Source organism: Bubalus bubalis, chromosome 8 (assembly GCF_019923935.1).
Source record: "Bubalus bubalis isolate 160015118507 breed Murrah chromosome 8, NDDB_SH_1, whole genome shotgun sequence".
In the NCBI taxonomy this organism is placed as follows: Eukaryota; Metazoa; Chordata; class Mammalia; order Artiodactyla; family Bovidae; genus Bubalus; species Bubalus bubalis.
Window position 1 is genome coordinate 99,384,674 of NC_059164.1, and position 12,739 is coordinate 99,397,412.

Here is a 12,739-nt window from a genome sequence, read left to right on the forward strand (position 1 = left end):
GGGGTTGGTGGTGCCGCTGACAGTTTCAGGGGAGGGGGCATCTGATGTCTATTGGAAGTGATCACTAATAACTTTGTATTAACAACATCTAGAAGGCCCCCTAAGATTGGTTTTCTTAGGTCCTTTAGAAAATCAAAGGGGCACAATAGATTTTCACAGAGGAAGGAGAACCAATAAATCTTGGTTGTATTTGGTTTCAAAAGCTGCATAAGAATTTGCATGTAGATTTCTCAAGAAATTTGAAAAAGGCAGAGAGTTTGGAAGTGAGCTTGAAACAACATCTTTTGTATCATGAGAAGTAGATAGGTGATTATTTTCCCCTATAAAATAAATATGATGCTATTTCTTTTTCTAGGACTCTCATGGTATCCCAAGTGGAAGATTATCTTAACATTTTACAGGTAATTAGAGGTAAGCATTCTTCCTTTCTGTCTGCTCCAAAAGAAGGAAGTACCTTTACTACTTCTACTTAACAAGGAATATACATATTGCATTGATACGATTATGAGAAAAATTTATTTCATGTAGAAATAAGTCACTTCCAAGACTCAGAGTTTGAAATTACATTTATTTTAACATTTGTCTCTCCTATATATGAGACAATTATCTACAATTCTCATCAACACAGGACTCATTTCACAGTCTCTGAACACTCTGATTTATTTTTCATCTTCAGGAAATATTACGAGTATTAAAAAATTTGTTAATTCTGCAGCAACTTAGTCTTCATAGAAGAATGGCTAGGATGCAGGATTAATTGTTGTTGTATTGCTAGAAATTGCATTAACTGACACAGAATTTGGGGAATAGATTTGTGCAAGGAGAAATTATATCTTGGTCATCTAACCAACATCTTTTCATGGGGAATCACATACAGAAGGCTTCCCTGGTGGCTCGGATGGTAAAGAATCTGCCTGCAATGCAGGAGACCTAGGTTCAATCCCTGGATTGGGAAGATCCCCTGGAGAAGGAAACGGCAACCCACTCCAGTGTTCTTGCCTGTAGAATTTCACAGACAGAGGGGTCTGGAGGGCTACAGTCCATGGGGCCACAAAGAGTTGTTCACAACTGACTGGCTAATGTACACGTGTACAGAAAGGGAGGCTTGGTGTGGCTCACTGTAAATTTTTTTCTTACCTGATTTTCAAATGAATCTTACCTGATTTTCAAATGAAGATTTTTATAGGTAATCTAGAATGCAGATTGTACCATGGAGAAAACTCCAGGTTTCCCCATAACTGTGCTCCTGTCTACCTAGTAAAATGTCACACTTCTGTGTGGGCATGGGCATGTGGCAGACAGTATGTTGAGGTGAACTGGCCCCAACTTATGTGGCAATAATATCACTCAATTATATTTGGGGGCTGTTTCAGCTTCTGATCTGATATCTTTAAATATAATTTTGGAATCTAGTTATCAAGTGTTGCTAGGGGCAACCTAGACAAAAGATATACATCAACCTCAGACACTGTGTGCCCGTTAAAGGAGTCTGGAGTCTGTGTGGAAAAGCAGTGGGAGTCGGGATGCGCTGCCACGGTACAGTTTTTTTCTTCACACGAGCAGAAACTTTTAGCCAGGAGAAAGCTAGAGGGAGAAAGAGATTCTGGACTCAAGAGAGGCTTACATAACTTTCCTTAGAATAGACCCTGAAGGAAAGGAGAGAAACAAACCTCTTAAAGGCAGTGCCACTCACCCTGGGATACAAATGCCCTCAGGTGTGAGTGACTGGTTCTGTGAAGTATACGAAGCTACAGGACATGGGGACATCTTCCTGGAAGTCAGTTAATGGAATAATTTTGGAAAAATAGTTTTTAAAATGCGATGCAAAAAAAAAAAAAAAAAAAAATAAAATGCGATGCAATAAATGATGAAATGAAAGTCATGATTTGCACCAGTATTTGAAGAAAAGACCTCAACGGAATTTTATGCCACCACAGACCATGGAGGTTCACCCAGCCTTGGTAGAAAGGTGTAGGAAGCACTGATGGGAGGAAAGGAAAAACTCCTCACCATTTGACCTCCATTTCCACAACCCCCCACCCTGCACCATGGGGAGTTACAAACAACTGGGATTTCCCAGATACTAACTTCTAAATTATAAGGTCGTGTGTCTTATGAACTAGTCTGTCTTGCAATATTCAACCATATACAGTGTTTGTGTATACTCTTCATAACTTGACCTGAATCTTTCTCTCTGGACCACTCCCCATCTCTCTTAGTCATTCACCTTGTTTTTTAGCCAAACCACTCTATTCATCTTCAGGCCCTGTTTCAAGTTGAGTTTCCAGGAGGAGAGTCTGCTTATGCAGGAAATTTATTAGGGGGAGCTGTTTGGGATTAATCAGCTTCCCTGGTGACTCAGACAGTAAAGAATCCGTGTCTAATGCAGGATACCCAGGTTCGATCCCTGGGTTGGGAAGTTCCCCTGGAGAAGGAAATGGCTACCCATTCCAATATTCTTGCCTGGAGAATTCCATGGACAGAGAAGTCTGGTGGGCTACAATCCATGAGATTGCAAAGAGTTGGACATGACTGAACAACTAACACTTGGGATTAATGACCGATGTAGACAAAGAAGCAGGATTGCACAGAGGGAAAAGCTAGACTTAGATACAGCCTCAATAGAAAACATCAACTGTCCCCCAGGGGAACTCTGAAACTGGGAAGACCCCTCAGAACTCTCCCATGTTGGGGCAAGGGGACTGGCCTTTATCCTTCTGTGTAGAACAGTTATGGGATTCTGGCTGCCTGGACATAAGGATGCTAGATTTAGCAAATAAAAATACACAATGCTCAGTTACATTTGAATTTCAGATCAACAATGATTAGTTTTTTAGTCCAAGTGTATCCCATATAATACTTGGGACATGCCTTTATCAAAAACTATTTGCTGTTGACCTGACATTCAAATTTAACAGGGTGTCCTGTATTTTATCTGGCAACCCTACCTGGGGAGGGAGCATGGTCATTTAGAAAAGAAAAGAACATTTAGAAAAGGAAAGAATCTGGAGAGGCCTCTGGAAGAGGGTGGTATTTGATCAGGACCTTATGGGCAGGCTGGATTTGGACACACAGAGATGGACAGCCCAAGAGAACACAGCAGGGGTGCCCGGGGGTCGCCGTGCACTTGGGCCAGGCACCCATTGCCTCAGAGGGTTCCCAAAGAGGCTGACAGCTGAGGCAGGACTGTGAGCAGCACTTCCAGGAGTTGGGGTCATAAATCCTTCAGTCTTCAAGGGGCACCTGGGGGCACACCTCAGCATCCGCGATAGACACACACCTCCCGCTGAGCATCACTGGGAATTAGCTGTCACTGGGAGTCAGGTTGGTGTGCATGGGCTTTTATGAATCAAACAATATTTGGCAGGAGTAAAAGAGAGGTGTTATGGTTCCTCTCATTCACTGAAAAATAAAAAAGAAAAGGACCTGTTCACGTTGAACTCAGTGAGCCATCTCCCTATCTCTAAGCCCTGAGAGCAAGAAAAAGGTTTTCCTGGATGCTCGATATACGGTTTTATTATCGACAGCCAGGACTGACTTGAACTGAACTGATTCTGTTATATAACAGCTTCAGGAAGAATCACTATAGAACATTGCTTATGTAATTAATGTTCTCAAGTATGTAAACATCTCTCCATATTTAAATTTCTTATGGAAAACAGCCCTATCTAGCAAGCTAACTTACTTGCTTAATTAAGTGTATATTTCGTGATTATAACATACTGAAAGGTTATGTCACTTTCTGGGAGTTTTACTAAGATGTCATGTGGCTCAGATGAACTTTTGGGTGTCCTGCTTTAAATTTTTTCTAGGTGAAGATCTTTTAGGGCCATGAATCTATCCATTTGGCACCAACATCATATAAATGTCTTTATGTTAACATGGTAATCTAATCTCTTTCTGAAAAAAGTCTTGGTTCTGGCTGGGGTTTATCTCTTGGCCTGTCTTTGCAAGTATCAAAACTTACTTTCAGGAATACCTCATTTTTAGATTCCTTGCTCTAATTTCTAACCCAGCTTAGTTGAATCAAACCATATAGCTGTGCCATTTGCAGGAACACAGAATAGCTGTTTACCAACTGCTTTCAGGAAATATAACCCCAACTTGTAGTTTCATCATACTTATCAAATTCTTATTTAAGAAGGATTGTCTAAAAGCATGCAGTTTATTGATTCCTTTAGATGTTTTGAAATTCATATCTTGACTCCTGAAAGCTACATTCTTATGCCACATTATCTGACTTTCATAAAATTGCTTTTACAAAATTATGTTTTAATTTTATCCTCTGTTCACTTGAAGAATATAATGCAAAAGAGTTCTGTGAATCCTGCTAATGACAATGACATGTTGATAGTAATAATGATATTACTCACTAATAATTGTATGATGATAATTCATGAATTCACTCATTCAATAAATATATATTGAACAACTTCTATGTGTTAGAAATTGTTTTGAACCCTGGGAATGTGGATGAATGAGATAGACCAAAATGTCTGCCTTCATTGAATTTATATGGAGGGGGGAGAGAGATTTTAAAAAAGATAAAGCCTCATTGATGATAGTGCTACAGGAACAAAAGGAGCTAGGAAGGGGGATGGGGAATTGTGATTTTAAGTAGGTGGTCACGGAAGAGCTCTTCAGTGATGCCTGGTACAACCCACATATTACCCTGTGTATTTTACATCCGGTTGTTGTTCTTTATTTAACCTTGAGAAGATGTTGTTCATTATATTACAGTGCCTTCTTTATGAAGGCCCATGGGAGAACTTTCCCTTTGGTGGTACAATTTGCAATAGTTGGGCTTCTCCTGAGTAACTGGTTTCTTTTTATCTTTCAGGCACAAAGACTCATGTAACAGATCATGTTTACCTTCTTGTTTAGACTACAAGGGAACTTGAAACTTTGGCATGAACTAGGAGTACTGACTCTTGGCTTCATCTTACCTTTTCTACCTCATTTTAGCCTTTGTCCCAATTGACTCACCTACTTATTTCAAATTTCATTCTATGTTATATTTTTTTTGGTAAGTTTCCTTAAATATTTTTTTAAACAAAATAAGACATGAATAAAAATAAGACCCCCAGAACTGATGTGCACACATATATAAGCATACATAAATAAACAAATCATGTGAAGGTATCATATATATTCCTTATTTCAGTGTACCCTGAACTTGGAGTTCTTATTTGAAAAAGCATTTCATGCTTCATGGGACACTGCTTATATAGATGCTCAATAAATATTTATGGAATTACAGTTTTTGTAATGGTTATAATTTAAATGAGAAAGATACTCATGAATATCTTGAGAATTTTTCCATTTGAATATAAGACAAGTAGAATTTTTCTGGCTTAGTTTTGAAAATAATGATGTTTAAAATATCTAACCCTTTAATATGAATGTGCTGCTACTGCTCTTAAGTCGCTTCAGTCGTGTCCGACTCTGTGCGAGCCCATAGACAGCAGCCCACCAGGCTCCCCCGTCCCTGGGATTCTCCAGGCAAGAATACTGGAGTGGGTTGCCATTTCCTTCTCCAATATGAATGTGCTGCTACTGCTGCTAAGTCACTTCAGTCGTGTCCGACTCTGTGCGACCCCATGGACGGCAGCCTACCAGGCTCCCCCGTCCCTGGGATTCTCCAGGCAAGAACACTGGAGTGGGTTGCCATTTCCTTCTCCAGTGAATGAAAGTGAAAAGTGAAAGTGAAGTCGCTCAGTCGCGTCCGACTCTTAGCGACCCCATGGACTGCAGCCTACCAGACTCCTCCATCCGTGGGATTTTCCAGGCAAGAGTACTGGAGTGGGGTGCCATTGCCTTCTCTGGAGGGGGGGGGTGCAAATCTGGAACACTGTCAATATATAATAATAACCCTTCTAAATCACTTCCTGAAAGTTTTAAATCAGCGGCTTCTAATTCTGGGATGATGAAACCCTTTGAAACTATCACTCTCTCTCCAAGCAAATTCACTAGCACAAAAAATGTATTTGCAGTCTTAGCTGAGCCATGGACACCCTGAAGCCATCCATCAATCAACCCCAGGTTATGAATGCTTTTAAGTTATTTTTCTTTTTAAGTAATACTACATATTCTTAAAATTTTAATATCAAAAAGCATGAAAAAGCAGAAGAATTACTTTTAACTTCAGCACCAAGACAGCTATTTTTCACAGTATTTGGACATATTTATTTTTGATCATTATATTTTCATTTTTAAAAATAAGTTGAGATTACATAAATTGTTACTGATATGATTTTATATACTGATTTTATATTTTTTTCTGAACAATATAATAGTAAGTAGTTTCCAAAACTTTGTAGACATCATTTTTCATGGTAAATTTATACATATATTTATAAATAGTATACACTGAAATATTACAAATCATTAAAATAATATGTAAAAATATAATGTGCCTCATTATTTTTCTAATGTTATAAATTTACTTACCCTCATCCCTTTTATTTGCTTTAATGTTGCTGTGAACACCTTGGAACAAATCATTGTTGATATATCCAAATATTTCCCTAAGGATCCCTGAAAGGAGAATTACCATGTTCAAATGTAATATCATAACTAATATTAATGATATACATGGACAAGTTGTTTTTCAGGGAAATTGTTGCAATTATATGGTACCAGCAGTGTGTAAAACCACAAAGTATCTACTTTATCTCACTCTCGCCAGTATTGGGTGGTTCCATTAAAAACAGACTTAAGTAGGAAAAGGAGTATGTCAAGGCTATATATTGTCACCCTGCTTATTTAACTTATATGCAGAGTACATCAAGAGAAACGCTGGGCTGGATGAAGCACAACCTGGAATCAAGATGTTTGGGAGAAATATCAATAACCTCAGATATGCAGATGACACCACCCTCATGGCAGAAAGTGAAGGAGAACTAAAGAGCCTCTTGATGAAAGTGAAAGAGGAGAGTGAAAAAGTTGGCTTAAAGCTCAACATTCAGAAAACTAAGATCATGGCATCCGGTCCCATCACTTCATGGCAAATAGATGGGGAAACAGAGGAAACAGTGGCTGACTTTATTTTGGGGGGCTCCAGAATCACTGCAGATGGTGACTGCAGCCATAAAATTAAAAGATGCTTTCTCCTTAGAAGAAAAGTTATGACCAACCTAGATAGCATATTAAAAAGCAGAGACATTACTTTGCCAACAAAGGTCTGTCTAGTCAAGGCTGTGGTTTTTCCAGTGGTCATGTATGGATGTGAGAGTTGGAGTATAAAGAAAGGTGAGCACCAAAGAATTGATGCTTTTGAATTGTGGTATTGGAAAAGACTCTTGGAAGTTCCCTGGACTGTAAGGAGATACAACCAGTCATATCCTAAACGAGATCAGTCCTGAATATTCATTGGAAGGACTGATTTTGAAGCTGAAACTCCAATACTTTGGCCACCTGATGGAAAGAACTGACTCATTTGAAAAGACCCTGATGCTGGGAAAGATTGATGGCAGGAGGAGAAGGGGACAACAGAGGATGAGATGATTGGATGGCATCACTGACTCAATGGACATGAGTTTGGGTAAACTCTGGGAGTTGGTGATGGACAGGGAGGCCTGGCATGCTGCAGTCCATGGGGTCACAAAGAGTCAGACACGACTGAGCGACTGAACTGAAATAAACCCAAAAAACTTAATTTGCTAGGTGAAAAATGGTGTCATTTTTACTTTAATCTACCTCTTTATTTTCTTTCTTATTTTTCTATGTGATTTTTATACAAGAAAGTCTGTTAGTAAAGTTTAGTTCTTTTTCAGGCAAGTCCTATTTTTAAAAGTTTATTCCTAGGTATTACATGTTTTGTTTTTCTTGCTGTAATACAAAGGGAATTTTAAATTATGTTTTCTAACTAGTTATTTATTTTTGGGGGGCTCCAAAATCACTGCAGATGGTGATTGCAGCCATGAAATTAAAAGACGCTTACTCCTTGGAAGAAAAGTTATGACCCACCTAGATAGCATATTGAAAAGCAGAGATATTACTTTGCCAACAAAGGTCCGTCTAGTCAAGGCTATGGTTTTTCCAGTGGTCATGTATGGATGTGAGAGTTGGACTGTGAAGAAAGCTGAGCTCCGAAGAATTGATGCTTTTGAACTGTGGTGTTGAGGAAGACTCTTGAGAGTCCCTTGGACTGCAAGGAGATCCAACCAGTCTATCCTAAAGGAGATCAGTCCTGGATGTTCATTGGAAAGACTGATGCTGAAGCTGAAACTCCAATACTTTGGCCACCTGATGGGAAGAGTTGACTCATTGGAAAAGACCCTGATGCTGGGAGGAATTAGGGGCAGGAGGAGCAGGGGACGACAGAGGATGAGATGGCTGGATGGCATCACTGACTCCATGGACGTGAGTCTGAGTGAACTCCGGGAGTTGGTGATGGACAGGGAGGCCTGGCATGCTGCAATTTATGGGGTCACAAAGAGTCAGACATGACTGAGTGACTGAACTGAACTGAACTAGTTATTACTGCCATACCTAAACATGATAGACTTTTATGTTTTTATGTTGCATTAGATTTTCAATTGATCCGCTTGGAAATTTTAGACATATTATTATTTCTTATCTGCAAAGAAAGATTCCTTTTTTTCCTAAGGTTTATGTCTCTTGCTTCCTGTTCTGTGTCTTATACCAGCTAAAGCCTCCAGAAGATTAAATAATGGTGATGATATGAATTCATACACTTTCTTCTTATTTTAATGGGGTTATATCTAATATTTCATTGTTAAATGCATTAGCTCTAAGCTTCAGACAGATTGTTAGTGACAAGTTTGGAATTTTATTAAATACCTATTCTGCATATGCTGTCATGATCTTATGGTTTATCTCCTACTGCATTATTGGTTTGATATTTTTAATTTCTTAGTATTTAACTATTTTTACATTTTGTGATACATTTTATTTGATCATAGGGGGTTATTCTTATAAAGTTCCACTGGATTGAATTTGCTAGTCTTTTTATTTAGAATTAGCATGCCTAAAATGAGACTAATATATAGGTTTCTTGTTTAAAACATTTTTGTTAGGTTTTAGGGTCAGAGTTGGTTATGCTAGATTCACAAAATGAATTGGGTCACTTTTCATCTTTTTCTTTGCACTGAAAAAATTAAGTAGCCTGAGGATTATCTGTTCCTTCAGGTATCTGGATATGTAGCTATGAAATAACTTAGACCTGTTATGGAAAATGATTATTTGATAACTTTTTCAATTTCTTCTCTGGCTATTGACCTCTTCAGGCTAATATTTTTAGAATCAGTTTTAGAAGATTACATTCCCCCTACCTCCATTTTTTATTCATATCTATGCTTTATTACTTAATTTATTAGGTTCATGTCTGTTTCAATTTTATTGTGAGTTATACTTTAATTAACATATAGTGATCCATAGTCCAATTTAATGACTTTTTGCCTTGACTTCTTCCTACTTTGGTAATTATATCGCTTCCCCTGCTTATTGATGGCTTTTTTCGCTTCCCTCTCAAGCTCTCTTTCTCTTCTTTGTTTTCTTCCTTTTTCTTTCCCCTATATTTTGGTATTTTTCTGACCTAGCAGTAACTGGTTTATTGAAATCTGTAAAATACTTGGGAGACAATTAAGAACAGCTTTATTTCTCTCGGGTCTCTGCCTTTAAATGTGCCCTGTATATTTCTCTCCCTCTCTGATGAAATGACCACAGTGTTCATTTCAGTCTAAGGTAAAAGTCTAATTCCTCATCCATTTGTGGCTTTCCCCAGGCACCCCCATCTCCATCCAAAGAACCCTAAGTTCAGGACACTGAGGGGACACTGATAACAGGCAGCATCGATTTTTTTCCTCATTATTTTCTCCTCTTCCCTTCATTTTGCAGGTCTTCTGCAGTAGGGTGGGGGTGTATGCATAGGAGAAGCAATAAGAGAAAAATCAAAAATCTTAAAAAAACAAAACAAAACACTAATCTTGTGTTATAGTAATCTCTTGGTTAATACCACCTGGCTTAGATACTTTCTGTGTGATAGCACCCTGTATTAGTCAGGGTTCTCCAGAGAAACAGATCAATAAGATGTGTGTGTGTGTGTGTGTGCACGCGCGCGCATATAGGAAGGGAGAGGGAAGAGAGAGTGAGCAAATATGAGGGGTTGATTGATTGATTTTACAACTGGCTCACATGATTGTGGAGGATGGTGAGCCCCAACTCTGCAGGGTAGACCGACTGGGTCTGGAGACCCAGGGAAGAACTGAGGTTGCAGTTCAAGTGCCAACGCAGTCTGATGGCAGAATTCCTAGTTTCTCGGAGGAGGCCAGTCTCTTTTCTGTTAAGGCCTTCAACTGATTAGATGATGCCCACCTACATTGTGGAGACTAATCTGCTTTACTTCAAAGCTGACTGATTTAAATGCTAATTTTGTCAAGAGAAAAACTTTGCAGAAACATCTAGAAGAGTGTTTGACCAAATACCTGGGTACTGTGGCCCATCCATGTTGACACATAAAATGAACTATCAGAGACCCACTGCATAATTCTGCTGTCATCTTAGGACCCCTGCCCCAAACTCTTATCCCAGCAGCACACTTCTTCCTGTTGGGTTTCCTCACCCTAGAAAGCAGCTCTCTTTGGAGAACTCTCTTTAACAATGTCAAGCCTGCCTGCCTTTCCAGGTCCTCCTGACCCAGAGAAAACTCTCTCACTCTTATTCTGCCACTCTGTTGTGTCTCTTTACTCCTTCCATGCTCCTCCAGCCAGACTCCCGCTCTCAGAATTCTCAGAGAAGCACCACACACTTTTCTTTCACCACCCCCAAACTCCCTGGTGAAAGTGTTAGTCGCTCAGTCATGTCCAACTCTGTGACTCCATGGACTGTAGCCACCAGGCTCCTCTGTCCATGGAATTCTCCAGGCAAGAATACTGGAGTGGGTAGCCATTCCCTTCTCCAGGGGATCTTCCCAAGCCAGGGATTAAATCTGGGTCTCTTGCATTGCATGCAGATTCTTTACAATCTGAGCCACCAGGGAAGCCCTCAACTCCCTGGGATGCATGTCAAACTTCAGAGAACTTCTTCTCCACTTGCTCTTCTGCTCTGATGTCAACACCAGGAGGGGTTTACAAGTTTCTGCAGTTTAGCATGTTGAGTACCTGACAGGAGACTGAGATGCAAGTCTCCTCTTTTTTTTTTTTAATTTTTTATTTTGTGTTGGGGTATAGCTGATTAACAATGTTATGATCAGTTCAGTTCAGTTCAGTCACTCAGTCATGTCTGACTCTTTGTGACCCCATAAATTGCAGCATGCCAGGCCTCTCTGTCCATCACCATCTCCCAGAGTTCACTCAAACTCATGTCCATCGAGTTGGTGATGCCATCCAGCCATCTCATCCTCTGTCATCCCCTGCTCCTCCTGCCCCCAATCCCTCCCAGCATCAGGGTCTTTTCCAATGAGTCAACTCTTCGCATCAGGTGGTCAAAGTATTAGAGTTTCAGCTTTAGCATCAGTCCTTCCAATGAACACCCAGGACTGATCTCCTTTAGGATAGACTGGTTGGATCTCCTTGCAGTGCAAGGGACTCGCAAGAGTCTTCTCCAACACCATAGTTCAAAAGCATCAATTCTTCGGTGCTCAGCTTTCTTCTCGGTCCAACTCTCACATCCATACATGACCAGTGGAAAAACCATAGCCTTGACTAGATGGACCTTTTTTGGCAAAATAATGTCTCTGTTTTTTAGTATGCTGTCTAGTTAGTCATAACTTTCCTTCCAAGGGGTAAGCGTCTTTTAATTTCATGGCTGCAATCACCATCTGCAGTGATTTTGGACCCCCCAAAATAAAGTCAGACACTGTTTCCACTGTTTCCCCATCTATTTCCCATGAAGTGATGGGACCAGATGCCATGATCTTCGTTTTATGAATGTTGAGCTTTAAGCCAACTTTTTCACTCTCCTCTTTCACTTTCATCCAGAGGCTCTTTAGTTCTCCTTCACTTTCTGCCATAAGGGTGGTGTCATCTGCATATCTGAGGTTATTGAGATTTCTCCCGGCAATCTTGATTCCAGCTTGTGCTTCTTCCAGCCCAGCGTTTCTCATGATGTACTCTGGATAGAAGTTAAATAAGCAGGGAGACAATATACAGCCTTGACGGACTCCTTTTCCTATTTGGAACCAGTCTGTTGTTCCATGTCCAGTTCTAACTGTTGCTTCCTGATCTGCATATAGGTTTCTCAAGAGGCAGGTCAGGTGGTCTGGTATTCCCATCTCTTTCAGAATTCTCCACAGTTTATTGTGATCCACACAGTCAAAGGCTTTGGCATAGTCAATAAAGCAGAAATAGATGTTTTTCTGGAACTCTCTTGCTTTTTCCATGGTCCGGCGGATGTTGGCAATTTGATCTCTGGTTCCTCTGCCTTTTCTAAAACCAGCTTAAATATCTGGAAGTTCACAGTTCACGTATTGCTGAAGCCTGGCTTGGAGAATTTTGAGCATTACTTGACCAGCGTGTGAGATGAGTGCAATTGTGCGGTAGTTTGAGCATTCTTGGCATTGCCTTTCTTTGGGATTGAAATGAAAACTGACCTTTTCCAGTCTAGTTACTTTCAAAAGAGAAAGGTCTCTTCTTCTTCTTTTTTTTTTCCTTAGGGCTCTTCTTCTTAAAGGCACTCACAATCTTTCTAGATTGTTTTTATGGAGTTTGGGGCTTATGCTCCCTCCCCTCCTTCACAAGGGGAAAGAAAAGCCTCATCACACTTTCCTAATGACGCC

The 12,739-nt window shown here is 39.9% G+C and overlaps 1 long non-coding RNA gene across 1 annotated transcript; it reads left to right on the top strand.

The window, feature by feature from the left end:
- Window positions 1-269: 269 nt before the first annotated feature.
- LOC123334906 lies at window positions 270-5,142 on the top strand. The gene is made up of 2 exons (XR_006553103.2): window positions 270-411; window positions 4,841-5,142. It is a non-coding gene; the product is annotated as an uncharacterized LOC123334906 (long non-coding RNA).
- The last annotated feature ends 7,597 nt before the right edge of the window (window positions 5,143-12,739 follow it).